The 17500-nt window shown below is 35.7% G+C and overlaps 11 non-coding genes across 11 annotated transcripts; all 11 read right to left on the reverse strand.

Annotated features, from left to right (window-relative positions):
* Window positions 1-211: 211 nt before the first annotated feature.
* TRNAC-GCA (transfer RNA cysteine (anticodon GCA)) lies at window positions 212-283 on the reverse strand. Its single transcript has one exon. It is a non-coding gene; the product is annotated as a tRNA-Cys (tRNA).
* Window positions 284-1867: 1584 nt separating this feature from the next.
* On the reverse strand, window positions 1868-1939 carry TRNAC-GCA (transfer RNA cysteine (anticodon GCA)). The gene has a single exon. It is a non-coding gene; the product is annotated as a tRNA-Cys (tRNA).
* Window positions 1940-3522: 1583 nt separating this feature from the next.
* TRNAC-GCA (transfer RNA cysteine (anticodon GCA)) lies at window positions 3523-3594 on the reverse strand. Its single transcript has one exon. It is a non-coding gene; the product is annotated as a tRNA-Cys (tRNA).
* A 1583-nt stretch (window positions 3595-5177) lies between these two features.
* Window positions 5178-5249, reverse strand: TRNAC-GCA (transfer RNA cysteine (anticodon GCA)). Its single transcript has one exon. It is a non-coding gene; the product is annotated as a tRNA-Cys (tRNA).
* A 1583-nt stretch (window positions 5250-6832) lies between these two features.
* Window positions 6833-6904, reverse strand: TRNAC-GCA (transfer RNA cysteine (anticodon GCA)). The gene has a single exon. It is a non-coding gene; the product is annotated as a tRNA-Cys (tRNA).
* Window positions 6905-9122: 2218 nt separating this feature from the next.
* Window positions 9123-9194, reverse strand: TRNAC-GCA (transfer RNA cysteine (anticodon GCA)). Its single transcript has one exon. It is a non-coding gene; the product is annotated as a tRNA-Cys (tRNA).
* A 1583-nt stretch (window positions 9195-10777) lies between these two features.
* On the reverse strand, window positions 10778-10849 carry TRNAC-GCA (transfer RNA cysteine (anticodon GCA)). The gene has a single exon. It is a non-coding gene; the product is annotated as a tRNA-Cys (tRNA).
* A 757-nt stretch (window positions 10850-11606) lies between these two features.
* TRNAC-GCA (transfer RNA cysteine (anticodon GCA)) lies at window positions 11607-11678 on the reverse strand. The gene has a single exon. It is a non-coding gene; the product is annotated as a tRNA-Cys (tRNA).
* A 2411-nt stretch (window positions 11679-14089) lies between these two features.
* On the reverse strand, window positions 14090-14161 carry TRNAC-GCA (transfer RNA cysteine (anticodon GCA)). Its single transcript has one exon. It is a non-coding gene; the product is annotated as a tRNA-Cys (tRNA).
* Window positions 14162-15744: 1583 nt separating this feature from the next.
* On the reverse strand, window positions 15745-15816 carry TRNAC-GCA (transfer RNA cysteine (anticodon GCA)). The gene has a single exon. It is a non-coding gene; the product is annotated as a tRNA-Cys (tRNA).
* A 1583-nt stretch (window positions 15817-17399) lies between these two features.
* TRNAC-GCA (transfer RNA cysteine (anticodon GCA)) lies at window positions 17400-17471 on the reverse strand. The gene has a single exon. It is a non-coding gene; the product is annotated as a tRNA-Cys (tRNA).
* Window positions 17472-17500: the final 29 nt, after the last annotated feature.

The raw sequence follows: 17500 nt of genomic DNA on the forward strand, positions 1-17500 counted from the left end.
TCATGTACAGTTATTTTATGCTGTATAATTCTCTATCAAAAGTAGCTGTAAAAACCTGCCACTGATACTGTACTTTCCTGAGGTAAAGTATTAAGTTGAAATGTCAACATTTTTTGTTGCCTGACTGCCACTGGAGTATGTTTTTACATTACTTGAGTCCCAAACGAGGTATAGACTGCAAAGTGATGCTATACATTAAAAGTAAGTAATAGGGGGGCACCTGGATTTGAACCAGGGACCTCTCGATCTGCAGTCGAATGCTCTACCACTGAGCTATACCCCCTGCTCTTTCTCACTGTAAGCACATACACATTGCAGCCTTGATGTAAAGGTTACTGTACTGTAATTCTTGTCCTGCAGGAGGTGAAGATGAGTCTGTTTCTTTATGGTAACGCTTTGGAGTTATTAGTCAGGGCATAAATAGAGAGTTCACATACTGCAGGTATAATCTGTGAGCATGCTCAAAAAGAAACTTTGATCATCCTAAAGTTCCACTATAGTTATTGCTAGTCAGAGTAGGATTTATTGAAATCCAGTTGTGACATTGTTTTATGGAAGCAAAACTGATCTAAAAATACAAATTGTTACCAAACCAATATTAATAATTTCTGAAAACTATTTTATCATGGTACATTTTTGCTAATAAAATAAAATATTTGAATTTTGGGTCAGTGGGCTCAGATGTTCTGAATGCATGTATGCCTTATGGACTAATTGCAAAATCAGTCGGAGTTGAAAACATGGCTGTACCAAATCATTTTGAATTCTGCCATGTTAATGCCCAATACTCCCTTATTTATCAAAGTTAGTTAGGAATAAAGCATTCATCCTTCATGTTCAGTTATTTTATGCTGTATAATTCTCTATCAAAAGTAGCTGTAAAAACCTGCCACTGATACTGTACTTTCCTGAGGTAAAGTATTAAGTTGAAATGTCAACATTTTTTGTTGCCTGACTGCCACTTGAGTATGTTTTTACATTACTTGAGTCCCAAACAAGGTATAGACTGCAAAGGGACGCTATACATTAAAAGCAAATTATAGGGGCACCTGGATTTGAACCAGGGACCTCTCGACATGCACTCGAATGCTCAACAACTGATTTATACCCCCTAGTCTTTCTAACTATAAGACCATACACATTGCAGCCTTGATGTAAAGGTTACTGTACTGTATTTATTGTCCTGCAGGAGGTGAAGATGAGTCTGTTTCTTTATGGTAAAGGTTTGGAGTTATTAGTCAGGGCATAAATAGAGAGTTTACATACTGTAGGTATAATCTGTGAGCATGTTTAAAAAGAAACTTTGATCATCCTAAAGCTCCACTATTGTTCGTGCTAGTCAGAGTAGTATATATTGAAATCCAGTTGTGACATTGTTTTATGGAAGCCAAAGAGAACTAAAATACAAATTGTCACTAAACCAATATTAATAATTTCTGAAAACTAACTGATTGAGATACATTTTGGCAATAAAATCAAATATTTGATTTTTAGGTCAGTGGGCTCAGATGTTCGGAATGCATGTATGCCTTATGGACTAATTGCAAAATCAGTATGAGTTCAAAACATGGCTGCACCAAAAAAATTGTAATTCTGCCATGTTAATGCCCAATACTCCCTTATTTATCAAAGTTAGTTAGGAATAAAGCATTCATCCTTCATGTATAGTGATTTTATCCTGTATAAGTCTCTATCAAATTAGCAGTCAAAACCTGCCACTGATACTGTACTTTCCTGAGGTAAAGTATTAAGTTGACATTCCAACATTTTTTGTTGCCTGACTGCCACTTGAGTATGTTTTTACATTACTTGAGTCCCAAACGAGGTATAGACTGCAAAGTGATGCTATACATTAAAAGTAAGTAATAGGGGGCACCCGGATTTGAACCAGGGACCTCTCGACCTGCAGTCGAATGCTGTACCACTGAGCTATACCCCCTGCTCTTTCTCACTATAAGCACATACACATTGCAGCCTTGATGTAAAGGTTACTGTACTGTATTTCTTGTCCTGCAGGAGGTGAAGATGAGTCTGTTTCTTTATGGTAACGCTTTGGAGTTATTAGTCAGGGCATAAATAGAGAGTTCACATACTGCAGGTATAATCTGTGAGCATGCTCAAAAAGAAACTTTGATCATCCTAAAGTTCCACTATAGTTAGTGCTAGTCAGAGTAGGATTTATTGAAATCCAGTTGTGACATTGTTTTATGGAAGCAAAACTGATCTAAAATACAAATTGTTACCAAATCAATATTAATAATTTCTGAAAACTATTTTATCATGGTACATTTTTGCTAATAAAATAAAATATTTGAATTTTGGGTCAGTGGGCTCAGATGTTCTGAATGCATGTATGCCTTATGGACTAATTGCAAAATCAGTCGGAGTTGAAAACATGGCTGTACCAAATAATTTTGAATTCTGCCATGTTAATGCCCAATACTCCCTTATTTATCAAAGTTAGTTAGGAATAAAGCATTCATCCTTCATGTACAGTTATTTTATGCTGTATAATTCTCTATCAAAAGTAGCTGTAAAAACCTGCCACTGATACTGTACTTTCCTGAGGTAAAGTATTAAGTTGAAATGTCAACATTTTTTGTTGCCTGACTGCCACTTGAGTATGTTTTTACATTACTTGAGTCCCAAACGAGGTATAGACTGCAAAGGGACGCTATACATTAAAAGCAAATTATAGGGGCACCTGGATTTGAACCAGGGACCTCTCGACATGCACTCGAATGCTCAACAACTGATTTATACCCCCTGGTCTTTCTAACTATAAGACCATACACATTGCAGCCTTGATGTAAAGGTTACTGTACTGTATTTCTTGTCCTGCAGGAGGTGAAGATGAGTCTGTTTCTTTATGGTAAAGGTTTGGAGTTATTAGTCAGGGCATAAATAGAGAGTTTACATACTGTAGGTATAATCTGTGAGCATGTTTAAAAAGAAACTTTGATCATCCTAAAGCTCCACTATTGTTCGTGCTAGTCAGAGTAGTATATATTGAAATCCAGTTGTGACATTGTTTTATGGAAGCCAAAGAGAACTAAAATACAAATTGTCACTAAACCAATATTAATAATTTCTGAAAACTAACTGATTGAGATACATTTTGGCAATAAAATCAAATATTTGATTTTTAGGTCAGTGGGCTCAGATGTTCGGAATGCATGTATGCCTTATGGACTAATTGCAAAATCAGTATGAGTTCAAAACATGGCTGCACCAAAAAAATTGTAATTCTGCCATGTTAATGCCCAATACTCCCTTATTTATCAAAGTTAGTTAGGAATAAAGCATTCATCCTTCATGTATAGTGATTTTATCCTGTATAATTCTCTATCAAATTAGCAGTCAAAACCTGCCACTGATACTGTACTTTCCTGAGGTAAAGTATTAAGTTGACATTTCAAAAATTTTTGTTGCCTGACTGCCACTTGAGTATGTTTTTACATTACTTGAGTCCCAAACGAGGTATAGACTGCAAAGTGATGCTATACATTAAAAGCAAGTAATAGGGGGCACCCAGATTTGAACCAGGGACCTCTCGATCTGCAGTCGAATGCTCTACCACTGAGCTATACCCCCTGCTCTTTCTCACTATAAGCACATACACATTGCAGCCTTGATGTAAAGGTTACTGTACTGTATTTCTTGTCCTGCAGGAGGTGAAGATGAGTCTGTTTCTTTATGGTAACGCTTTGGAGTTATTAGTCAGGGCATAAATAGAGAGTTCACATACTGCAGGTATAATCTGTGAGCATGCTCAAAAAGAAACTTTGATCATCCTAAAGTTCCACTATAGTTAGTGCTAGTCAGAGTAGGATTTATTGAAATCCAGTTGTGACATTGTTTTATGGAAGCAAAACTGATCTAAAATACAAATTGTTACCAAACCAATATTAATAATTTCTGAAAACTATTTTATCATGGTACATTTTTGCTAATAAAATAAAATATTTGAATTTTGGGTCAGTGGGCTCAGATGTTCTGAATGCATGTATGCCTTATGGACTAATTGCAAAATCAGTCGGAGTTGAAAACATGGCTGTACCAAATAATTTTGAATTCTGCCATGTTAATGCCCAATACTCCCTTATTTATCAAAGTTAGTTAGGAATAAAGCATTCATCCTTCATGTACAGTTATTTTATGCTGTATAATTCTCTATCAAAAGTAGCTGTAAAAACCTGCCACTGATACTGTACTTTCCTGAGGTAAAGTATTAAATTGAAATGTCAACATTTTTTGTTGCCTGACTGCCACTTGAGTATGTTTTTACATTACTTGAGTCCCAAACGAGGTATAGACTGCAAAGGGACGCTATACATTAAAAGCAAATTATAGGGGCACCTGGATTTGAACCAGGGACCTCTCGACATGCACTCGAATGCTCAACAACTGATTTATACCCCCTGGTCTTTCTAACTATAAGACCATACACATTGCAGCCTTGATGTAAAGGTTACTGTACTGTATTTCTTGTCCTGCAGGAGGTGAAGATGAGTCTGTTTCTTTATGGTAAAGGTTTGGAGTTATTAGTCAGGGCATAAATAGAGAGTTTACATACTGTAGGTATAATCTGTGAGCATGTTTAAAAAGAAACTTTGATCATCCTAAAGCTCCACTATTGTTCGTGCTAGTCAGAGTAGTATATATTGAAATCCAGTTGAGACATTGTTTTATGGAAGCCAAAGAGAACTAAAATACAAATTGTCACTAAACCAATATTAATAATTTCTGAAAACTAACTGATTGAGATACATTTTGGCAATAAAATCAAATATTTGATTTTTAGGTCAGTGGGCTCAGATGTTCGGAATGCATGTATGCCTTATGGACTAATTGCAAAATCAGTATGAGTTCAAAACATGGCTGCACCAAAAAAATTGTAATTCTGCCATGTTAATGCCGAATACTCCCTTATTTATCAAAGTTAGTTAGGAATAAAGCATTCATCCTTCATGTATAGTGATTTTATCCTGTATAATTCTCTATCAAATTAGCAGTCAAAACCTGCCACTGATACTGTACTTTCCTGAGGTAAAGTATTAAGTTGACATTTCAACATTTTTTGTTGCCTGACTGCCACTTGAGTATGTTTTTACATTACTTGAGTCCCAAACGAGGTATAGACTGCAAAGTGATGCTATACATTAAAAGCAAGTAATAGGGGGCACCCAGATTTGAACCAGGGACCTCTCGATCTGCAGTCGAATGCTCTACCACTGAGCTATAACCCCTGCTCTTTCTCACTATAAGCACATACACATTGCAGCCTTGATGTAAAGGTTACTGTACTGTATTTCTTGTCCTGCAGGAGGTGAAGATGAGTCTGTTTCTTTATGGTAACGCTTTGGAGTTATTAGTCAGGGCATAAATAGAGAGTTCACATACTGCAGGTATAATCTGTGAGCATGCTCAAAAAGAAACTTTGATCATCCTAAAGTTCCACTATAGTTAGTGCTAGTCAGAGTAGGATTTATTGAAATCCAGTTGTGACATTGTTTTATGTAAGCAAAACTGATCTAAAATACAAATTGTTACCAAATCAATATTAATAATTTCTGAAAACTATTTTATCATGGTACATTTTTGCTAAGAAAATAAAATATTTGAATTTGGGTCAGTGGGCTCAGATGTTCTGAATGCATGTATGCCTTATGGACTAATTGCAAAATCAGTCGGAGTTGAAAACATGGCTGTACCAAATCATTTTGAATTCTGCCATGTTAATGCCCAATACTCCCTTATTTATCAAAGTTAGTTAGGAATAAAGCATTCATCCTTCATGTACAGTTATTTTATGCTGTATAATTCTCTATCAAAAGTAGCTGTAAAAACCTGCCACTGATACTGTACTTTCCTGAGGTAAAGTATTAAGTTGAAATGTCAACATTTTTTGTTGCCTGACTGCCACTTGAGTATGTTTTTACATTACTTGAGTCCCAAACGAGGTATAGACTGCAAAGGGACGCTATACATTAAAAGCAAATTATAGGGGCACCTGGATTTGAACCAGGGACCTCTCGACATGCACTCGAATGCTCAACAACTGATTTATAACACCTGGTCTTTCTAACTATAAGACCATACACATTGCAGCCTTGATGTAAAGGTTACTGTACTGTATTTCTTGTCCTGCAGGAGGTGAAGATGAGTCTGTTTCTTTATGGTAAAGGTTTGGAGTTATTAGTCAGGGCATAAATAGAGAGTTTACATACTGTAGGTATAATCTGTGAGCATGTTTAAAAAGAAACTTTGATCATCCTAAAGCTCCACTATTGTTCGTGCTAGTCAGAGTAGTATATATTGAAATCCAGTTGTGACATTGTTTTATGGAAGCCAAAGAGAACTAAAATACAAATTGTCACTAAACCAATATTAATAATTTCTGAAAACTAACTGATTGAGATACATTTTGGCAATAAAATCAAATATTTGATTTTTAGGTCAGTGGGCTCAGATGTTCTGAATGCATGTATGCCTTATGGACTAATTGCAAAATCAGTATGAGTTCAAAACATGGCTGCACCAAAAAAAATTGTAATTCTGCCATGTAAATGCCCAATACTCCCTTATTTATCAAAGTTAGTTAGGAATAAAGCATTCATCCTTCATGTATAGTGATTTTATCCTGTATAATTCTCTATCAAATTAGCAGTCAAAACCTGCCACTGATACTGTACTTTCCTGAGGTAAAGTATTAAGTTGACATTTCAACATTTTTTGTTGCCTGACTGCCACTTGAGCATGTTTTTACATTACTTGAGTCCCAAACGAGGTATAGACTGCAAAGTGATGCTATACATTAAAAGCAAGTAATAGGGGGCACCCGGATTTGAACCAGGGACCTCTCGATCTGCAGTCGAATGCTCTACCACTGAGCTATACCCCCTGCTCTTTCTCACTATAAGCACATACACATTGCAGCCTTGATGTAAAGGTTACTGTACTGTATTTCTTGTCCTGCAGGAGGTGAAGATGAGTCTGTTTCTTTATGGTAACGCTTTGGAGTTATTAGTCAGGGCATAAATAGAGAGTTCACATACTGCAGGTATAATCTGTGAGCATGCTCAAAAAGAAACTTTGATCATCCTAAAGTTCCACTATAGTTAGTGCTAGTCAGAGTAGGATTTATTGAAATCCAGTTGTGACATTGTTTTATGGAAGCAAAACTGATCTAAAATACAAATTGTTACCAAACCAATATTAATAATTTCTGAAAACTATTTTATCATGGTACATTTTTGCTAATAAAATAAAATATTTGAATTTTGGGTCAGTGGGCTCAGATGTTCTGAATGCATGTATGCCTTATGGACTAATTGCAAAATCAGTCGGAGTTGAAAACATGGCTGTACCAAATAATTTTGAATTCTGCCATGTTAATGCCCAATACTCCCTTATTTATCAAAGTTAGTTAGGAATAAAGCATTCATCCTTCATGTACAGTTATTTTATGCTGTATAATTCTCTATCAAAAGTAGCTGTAAAAACCTGCCACTGATACTGTACTTTCCTGAGGTAAAGTATTAAGTTGAAATGTCAACATTTTTTGTTGCCTGACTGCCACTTGAGTATGTTTTTACATTACTTGAGTCCCAAACGAGGTATAGACTGCAAAGGGACGCTATACATTAAAAGCAAATTATAGGGGCACCTGGATTTGAACCAGGGACCTCTCGACATGCACTCGAATGCTCAACAACTGATTTATACCCCCTGGTCTTTCTAACTATAAGACCATACACATTGCAGCCTTGATGTAAAGGTTACTGTACTGTATTTCTTGTCCTGCAGGAGGTGATGATGAGAAGATGAGTCTGTTTCTTTATGGTAAAGGTTTGGAGTTATTAGTCAGGGCATAAATAGAGAGTTTACATACTGTAGGTATAATCTGTGAGCATGTTTAAAAAGAAACTTTGATCATCCTAAAGCTCCACTATTGTTCGTGCTAGTCAGAGTAGTATATATTGAAATCCAGTTGTGACATTGTTTTATGGAAGCCAAAGAGAACTAAAATACAAATTGTCACTAAACCAATATTAATAATTTCTGAAAACTAACTGATTGAGATACATTTTGGCAATAAAATCAAATATTTGATTTTTAGGTCAGTGGGCTCAGATGTTCGGAATGCATGTATGCCTTATGGACTAATTGCAAAATCAGTATGAGTTCAAAACATGGCTGCACCAAAAAAATTGTAATTCTGCCATGTTAATGCCCAATACTCCCTTATTTATCAAAGTTAGTTAGGAATAAAGCATTCATCCTTCATGTATAGTGATTTTATCCTGTATAAGTCTCTATCAAATTAGCAGTCAAAACCTGCCACTGATATTGTACTTTCCTGAGGTAAAGTATTAAGTTGACATTTCAACATTTTTTGTTGCCTGACTGCCACTTGAGTATGTTTTTACATTACTTGAGTCCCAAACAAGGTATAGACTGCAAAGGGACGCTATACATTAAAAGCAAATTATAGGGGCACCTGGATTTGAACCAGGAACCTCTCGACATGCACTCGAATGCTGAGCATGTTTAAAAAGAAACTTTGATCATCCTAAAGCTCCACTATTGTTCGTGCTAGTCAGAGTAGTATATATTGAAATCCAGTTGTGACATTGTTTTATGGAAGCCATAGAGAACTAAAATACAAATTGTCACTAAACCAATATTAATAATTTCTGAAAACTAACTGATTGAGATACATTTTGGCAATAAAATCAAATATTTGATTTTTAGGTCAGTGGGCTCAGATGTTCGGAATGCATGTATGCCTTATGGACTAATTGCAAAATCAGTATGAGTTCAAAACATGGCTGCACCAAAAAATTTTTAATTCTGCCATGTAAATGCCCAATACTCCCTTATTTATCAAAGTTAGTTAGGAATAAAGCATTCATCCTTCATGTATAGTGATTTTATCCTGTATAATTCTCTATCAAATTAGCAGTCAAAACCTGCCACTGATACTGTACTTTCCTGAGGTAAAGTATTAAGTTGACATTTTTTGTTGCCTGACTGCCACTTGAGTATGTTTTTACATTACTTGAGTCCCAAACGAGGTATAGACTGCAAAGTGATGCTATACATTAAAAGTAAGTAATAAGGGGCACCCGGATTTGAACCAGGGACCTCTCGATCTGCAGTCGAATGCTCTACCACTGAGATATACCCCCTGCTCTTTCTCACTATAAGCACATACACATTGCAGCCTTGATGTAAAGGTTACTGTACTGTATTTCTTGTCCTGCAGGAGGTGAAGATGAGTCTGTTTCTTTATGGTAACGCTTTGGAGTTATTAGTCAGGGCATAAATAGAGAGTTCACATACTGCAGGTATAATCTGTGAGCATGCTCAAAAAGAAACTTTGATCATCATAAAGTTCCACTATAGTTAGTGCTAGTCAGAGTAGGATTTATTGAAATCCAGTTGTGACATTGTTTTATGGAAGCAAAACTGATCTAAAATACAAATTGTTACCAAACCAATATTAATAATTTCTGAAAACTATTTTATCATGGTACATTTTTGCTAATAAAATAAAATATTTGAATTTTGGGTCAGTGGGCTCAGATGTTCTGAATGCATGTATGCCTTATGGACTAATTGCAAAATCAGTCGGAGTTGAAAACATGGCTGTACCAAATCATTTTGAATTCTGCCATGTTAATGCCCAATACTCCCTTATTTATCAAAGTTAGTTAGGAATAAAGCATTCATCCTTCATGTACAGTTATTTTATGCTGTATAATTCTCTATCAAAAGTAGCTGTAAAAACCTGCCACTGATACTGTACTTTCCTGAGGTAAGGTATTAAATTGAAATGTCAACATTTTTTGTTGCCTGACTGCCACTTGAGTATGTTTTTACATTACTTGAGTCCCAAACAAGGTATAGACTGCAAAGGGACGCTATACATTAAAAGCAAATTATAGGGGCACCTGGATTTGAACCAGGGACCTCTCGACATGCACTCGAATGCTCAACAACTGATTTATACCCCCTGGTCTTTCTAACTATAAGACCATACACATTGCAGCCTTGATGTAAAGGTTACTGTACTGTATTTCTTGTCCTGCAGGAGGTGAAGATGAGTCTGTTTCTTTATGGTAAAGGTTTGGAGTTATTAGTCAGGGCATAAATAGAGAGTTTACATACTGTAGGTATAATCTGTGAGCATGTTTAAAAAGAAACTTTGATCATCCTAAAGCTCCACTATTGTTCGTGCTAGTCAGAGTAGTATATATTGAAATCCAGTTGTGACATTGTTTTATGGAAGCCAAAGAGAACTAAAATACAAATTGTCACTAAACCAATATTAATAATTTCTGAAAACTAACTGATTGAGATACATTTTGGCAATAAAATCAAATATTTGATTTTTAGGTCAGTGGGCTCAGATGTTCTGAATGCATGTATGCCTTATGGACTAATTGCAAAATCAGTATAAGTTCAAAACATGGCTGCACCAAAAAAATTGTAATTCTGCCATGTAAATGCCCAATACTCCCTTATTTATCAAAGTTAGTTAGGAATAAAGCACTCATCCTTCATGTATAGTGATTTTATCCTGTATAATTCTCTATCAAATTAGCAGTCAAAACCTGCCACTGATACTGTACTTTCCTGAGGTAAAGTATTAAGTTGACATTTCAACATTTTTTGTTGCCTGACTGCCACTTGAGTATGTTTTTACATTACTTGAGTCCCAAACGAGGTATAGACTGCAAAGTGATGCTATACATTAAAAGCAAGTAATAGGGGGCACCCGGATTTGAATCAGGGACCTCTCGATCTGCAGTCGAATGCTCTACCACTGAGATATACCCCCTGCTCTTTCTCACTATAAGCACATACACATTGCAGCCTTGATGTAAAGGTTACTGTACTGTATTTCTTGTCCTGCAGGAGGTGAAGATGAGTCTGTTTCTTTATGGTAACGCTTTGGAGTTATTAGTCAGGGCATAAATAGAGAGTTCACATACTGCAGGTATAATCTGTGAGCATGCTCAAAAAGAAACTTTGATCATCCTAAAGTTCCACCATAGTTAGTGCTTGTCAGAGTAGGATTTATTGAAATCCAGTTGTGACATTGTTTTATGGAAGCAAAACTGATCTAAAATACAAATTGTTACCAAACCAATATTAATAATTTATGAAAACTATTTTATCATGGTACATTTTTGCTAATAAAATAAAATATTTGAATTTTGGGTCAGTGGGCTCAGATGTTCTGAATGCATGTATGCCTTATGGACTAATTGCAAAATCAGTCGGAGTTGAAAACATGGCTGTACCAAATAATTTTGAATTCTGCCATGTTAATGCCCAATACTCCCTTATTTATTAAAGTTAGTTAGGAATAAAGCATTCATCCTTCATGTACAGTTATTTTATGCTGTATAATTCTCTATCAAAAGTAGCTGTAAAAACCTGCCACTGATACTGTACTTTCCTGAGGTAAAGTATTAAGTTGAAATGTCAACATTTTTTGTTGCCTGACTGCCACTTGAGTATGTTTTTACATTACTTGAGTCCCAAACGAGGTATAGACTGCAAACTGATGCTATACATTAAAAGTAAGTAATAAGGGGCACCTGGATTTGAACCAGGGACCTCTCGATCTGCAGTCGAATGCTCTACCACTGAGCTATACCCCCTGCTCTTTCTCACTGTAAGCACATACACATTGAAGCCTTGATGTAAAGGTTACTGTACTGTATTTCTTGTCCTGCAGGAGGTGAAGATGAGTCTGTTTCTTTATGGTAACGCTTTGGAGTTATTAGTCAGGGCATAAATAGAGAGTTCACATACTGCAGGTATAATCTGTTAGCATGCTCAAAAAGAAACTTTGATCATCCTAAAGATCCACTATAGTTATTGCTAGTCAGAGTAGGATTTATTGAAATCCAGTTGTGACATTGTTTTATGGAAGCAAAACTGATCTAAAAATACAAATTGTTACCAAACCAATATTAATAATTTCTGAAAACTATTTTATCATGGTACATTTTTGCTAATAAAATAAAATATTTGAATTTTGGGTCAGTGGGCTCAGATGTTCTGAATGCATGTATGCCTTATGGACTAATTGCAAAATCAGTCGGAGTTGAAAACATGGCTGTACCAAATAATTTTGAATTCTGCCATGTTAATGCCCAATACTCCCTTATTTATCAAAGTTAGTTAGGAATAAAGCATTCATCCTTCATGTACAGTTATTTTATGCTGTATAATTCTCTATCAAAAGTAGCTGTAAAAACCTGCCACTGATACTGTACTTTCCTGAGGTAAAGTATTAAGTTGAAATGTCAACATTTTTTGTTGCCTGACTGCCACTTGAGTATGTTTTTACATTACTTGAGTCCCAAACAAGGTATAGACTGCAAAGGGACGCTATACATTAAAAGCAAATTATAAAGGCACCTGGATTTGAACCAGGGACCTCTCGACATGCACTCGAATGCTCAACAACTGATTTATACCCCCTAGTCTTTCTAACTATAAGACCATACACATTGCAGCCTTGATGTAAAGGTTACTGTACTGTATTTCTTGTCCTGCAGGAGGTGAAGATGAGTCTGTTTCTTTATGGTAAAGGTTTGGAGTTATTAGTCAGGGCATAAATAGAGAGTTTACATACTGTAGGTATAATCTGTGAGCATGTTTAAAAAGAAACTTTGATCATCCTAAAGCTCCACTATTGTTCGTGCTAGTCAGAGTAGTATATATTGAAATCCATTTGTGACATTGTTTTATGGAAGCCAAAGAGAACTAAAATACAAATTGTCACTAATCCAATAATAATAATTTCTGAAAACTAACTGATTGAGATACATTTTGGCAATAAAATCAAATATTTGATTTTTAGGTCAGTGGGCTCAGATGTTCGGAATGCATGTATGCCTTATGGACTAATTGCAAAATCAGTATGAGTTCAAAACATGGCTGCACCAAAAAAATTGTAATTCTGCCATGTAAATGCCCAATACTCCCTTATTTATCAAAGTTAGTTAGGAATAAAGCATTCATCCTTCATGTATAGTGATTTTATCCTGTATAATTCTCTATCAAATTAGCAGTCAAAACCTGCCACTGATACTGTACTTTCCTGAGGTAAAGTATTAAGTTGACATTTCAACATTTTTTGTTGCCTGACTGCCACTTGAGTATGTTTTTACATTACTTGAGTCCCAAACGAGGTATAGACTGCAAAGTGATGCTATACATTAAAAGTTAGTAATAGGGGGCACCCGGATTTGAACCAGAGACCTCTCGACATGCACTTGAATGCTCAACAACTGATTTATACCCCCTGCTCTTTCTAACTATAAGACCATACACATTGCAGCCTTGATGTAAAGGTTACTGTACTGTATTTCTTGTCCTGCAGGAGGTGAAGATGAGTCTGTTTCTTTATGGTAAAGGTTTGGAGTTATTAGTCAGGGCATAAATAGAGAGTTTACATACTGTAGGTATAATCTGTGAGCATGTTTAAAAAGAAACTTTGATCATCCTAAAGCTCCACTATTGTTCGTGCTAGTCAGAGTAGTATATATTGAAATCCAGTTGTGACATTGTTTTATGGAAGCCAAAGAGAACTAAAATACAAATTGTCACTAAACCAATATTAATAATTTCTGAAAACTAACTGATTGAGATACATTTTGGCAATAAAATCAAATATTTGATTTTTAGGTCAGTGGGCTCAGATGTTCGGAATGCATGTATGCCTTACGGACTAATTGCAAAATCAGTATGAGTTCAAAACATGGCTGCACCAAAAAAATTGTAATTCTGCCATGTTAATGCCCAATACTCCCTTATTTATCAAAGTTAGTTAGGAATAAAGCATTCATCCTTCATGTTTAGTGATTTTATCCTGTATAAGTCTCTATCAAATTAGCAGTCAAAACCTGCCACTGATACTGTACTTTCCTGAGGTAAAGTATTAAGTTGACATTTCAACATTTTTTGTTGATTGACTGCCACTTGAGTATGTTTTTACATTACTTGAGTCCCAAACGAGGTATAGACTGCAAAGTGATGCTATACATTAAAAGTTAGTAATAGGGGGCACCCGGATTTGAACCAGGGACCTCTCGATCTGCAGTCGAATGCTCTACCACTGAGCTATACCCCCTGCTCTTTCTCACTATACGCACATACACATTGCAGCCTTGATGTAAAGGTTACTGTACTGTATTTCTTGTCCTGCAGGAGGTGAAGATGAGTCTGTTTCTTTATGGTAACGCTTTGGAGTTATTAGTCAGGGCATAAATAGAGAGTTCACATACTGCAGGTATAATCTGTGAGCATGCTCAAAAAGAAACTTTGATCATCCTAAAGTTCCACTATAGTTAGTGCTAGTCAGAGTAGGATTTATTGAAATCCAGTTGTGACATTGTTTTATGGAAGCAAAACTGATCTAAAATACAAATTGTTACCAAACCAATATTAATAATTTCTGAAAACTATTTTATCATGGTACATTTTTGTTAATAAAATAAAATATTTGAATTTTGGGTCAGTGGGCTCAGATGTTCTGAATGCATGTATGCCTTATGGACTAATTGCAAAATCAGTCGGAGATGAAAACATGGCTGTACCAAATAATTTTGAATTCTGCCATGTTAATGCCCAATACTCCCTTATTTATCAAAGTTAGTTAGGAATAAAGCATTCATCCTTCATGTACAGTTATTTTATGCTGTATAATTCTCTATCAAAAGTAGCTGCAAAGACCTGCCACTGATACTGTACTTTCCTGAGGTAAAGTATTAAGTTGAAATGTCAACATTTTTTGTTGCCTGACTGCCACTTGAGTATGTTTTTACATTCCTTGAGTCCCAAACAAGGTATAGACTGCAAAGGGACGCTATACATTAAAAGCAAATTATAGGGGCACCTGGATTTGAACCAGGGACCTCTCGACATGCACTCGAATGCTCAACAACTGATTTATACCCCCTGGTCTTTCTAACTATAAGACCATACACATTGCAGCCTTGATGTAAAGGTTACTGTACTGTATTTCTTGTCCTGCAGGAGGTGAAGATGAGTCTGTTTCTTTATGGTAAAGGTTTGGAGTTATTAGTCAGGGCATAAATAGAGAGTTTACATACTGTAGGTATAATCTGTGAGCATGTTTAAAAAGAAACTTTGATCATCCTAAAGCTCCACTATTGTTCGTGCTAGTCAGAGTAGTATATATTGAAATCCAGTTGTGACATTGTTTTATGGAAGCCAAAGAGAACTAAAATACAAATTGTCACTAAACCAATATTAATAATTTCTGAAAACTAACTGATTGAGATACATTTTGGCAATAAAATCAAATATTTGATTTTTAGGTCAGTGGGCTCAGATGTTCGGAATGCATGTATGCCTTACGGACTAATTGCAAAATCAGTATGAGTTCAAAACATGGCTGCACCAAAAAAATTGTAATTCTGCCATGTTAATGCCCAATACTCCCTTATTTATCAAAGTTAGTTAGGAATAAAGCATTCATCCTTCATGTTTAGTGATTTTATCCTGTATAAGTCTCTATCAAATTAGCAGTCAAAACCTGCCACTGATACTGTACTTTCCTGAGGTAAAGTATTAAGTTGACATTTCAACATTTTTTGTTGATTGACTACCACTTGAGTATGTTTTTACATTACTTGAGTCCCAAACGAGGTATAGACTGCAAAGTGATGCTATACATTAAAAGTTAGTAATAGGGGGCACCCGGATTTGAACCAGGGACCTCTCGATCTGCAGTCGAATGCTCTACCACTGAGCTATACCCCCTGCTCTTTCTCACTATACGCACATACACATTGCAGCCTTGATGTAAAGGTTACTGTACTGTATTTCTTGTCCTGCAGGAGGTGAAGATGAGTCTGTTTCTTTATGGTAACGCTTTGGAGTTATTAGTCAGGGCATAAATAGAGAGTTCACATACTGCAGGTATAATCTGTGAGCATGCTCAAAAAGAAACTTTGATCATCCTAAAGTTCCACTATAGTTAGTGCTAGTCAGAGTAGGATTTATTGAAATCCAGTTGTGACATTGTTTTATGGAAGCAAAACTGATCTAAAATACAAATTGTTACCAAACCAATATTAATAATTTCTGAAAACTATTTTATCATGGTACATTTTTGTTAATAAAATAAAATATTTGAATTTTGGGTCAGTGGGCTCAGATGTTCTGAATGCATGTATGCCTTATGGACTAATTGCAAAATCAGTCGGAGATGAAAACATGGCTGTACCAAATAATTTTGAATTCTGCCATGTTAATGCCCAATACTCCCTTATTTATCAAAGTTAGTTAGGAATAAAGCATTCATCCTTCATGTACAGTTATTTTATGCTGTATAATTCTCTATCAAAAGTAGCTGCAAAAACCTGCCACTGATACTGTACTTTCCTGAGGTAAAGTATTAAGTTGAAATGTCAACATTTTTTGTTGCCTGACTGCCACTTGAGTATGTTTTTACATTCCTTGAGTCCCAAACAAGGTATAGACTGCAAAGGGACGCTATACATTAAAAGCAAATTATAGGGGCACCTGGATTTGAACCAGGGACCTCTCGACATGCACTCGAATGCTCAACAACTGATTTATACCCCCTGGTCTTTCTAACTATAAGACCATACACATTGCAGCCTTGATGTAAAGGTTACTGTACTGTATTTCTTGTCCTGCAGGAGGTGAAGATGAGTCTGTTTCTTTATGGTAAAGGTTTGGAGTTATTAGTCAGGGCATAAATAGAGAGTTTACATACTGTAGGTATAATCTGTGAGCATGTTTAAAAAGAAACTTTGATCATCCTAAAGCTCCACTATTGTTCGTGCTAGTCAGAGTAGTATATATTGAAATCCAGTTGTGACATTGTTTTATGGAAGCCAAAGAGAACTAAAATACAAATTGTCACTAAACCAATATTAATAATTTCTGAAAACTAACTGATTGAGATACATTTTGGCAATAAAATCAAATATTTGATTTTTAGGTCAGTGGGCTCAGATGTTCGGAATGCATGTATGCCTTATGGACTAATTGCAAAATCAGTATGAGTTCAAAACATGGCTGCACCAAAAAAATTGTAATTCTGCCATGTTAATGCCGAATACTCCCTTATTTATCAAAGTTAGTTAGGAATAAAGCATTCATCCTTCATGTATAGTGATTTTATCCTGTATAATTCTCTATCAAATTAGCAGTCAAAACCTGCCACTGATACTGTACTTTCCTGAGGTAAAGTATTAAGTTGACATTTCAACATTTTTTGTTGCCTGACTGCCACTTGAGTATGTTTTTACATTACTTGAGTCCCAAACGAGGTATAGACTGCAAAGTGATGCTATACATTAAAAGCAAGTAATAGGGGGCACCCAGATTTGAAGCAGGGACCTCTCGATCTGCAGTCGAATGCTCTACCACTGAGCTATACCCCCTGCTCTTTCTCACTATAAGCACATACACA

This window comes from Pseudophryne corroboree, chromosome 1, assembly GCF_028390025.1.
Source record: "Pseudophryne corroboree isolate aPseCor3 chromosome 1, aPseCor3.hap2, whole genome shotgun sequence".
Taxonomy (NCBI): domain Eukaryota; kingdom Metazoa; phylum Chordata; class Amphibia; order Anura; family Myobatrachidae; genus Pseudophryne; species Pseudophryne corroboree.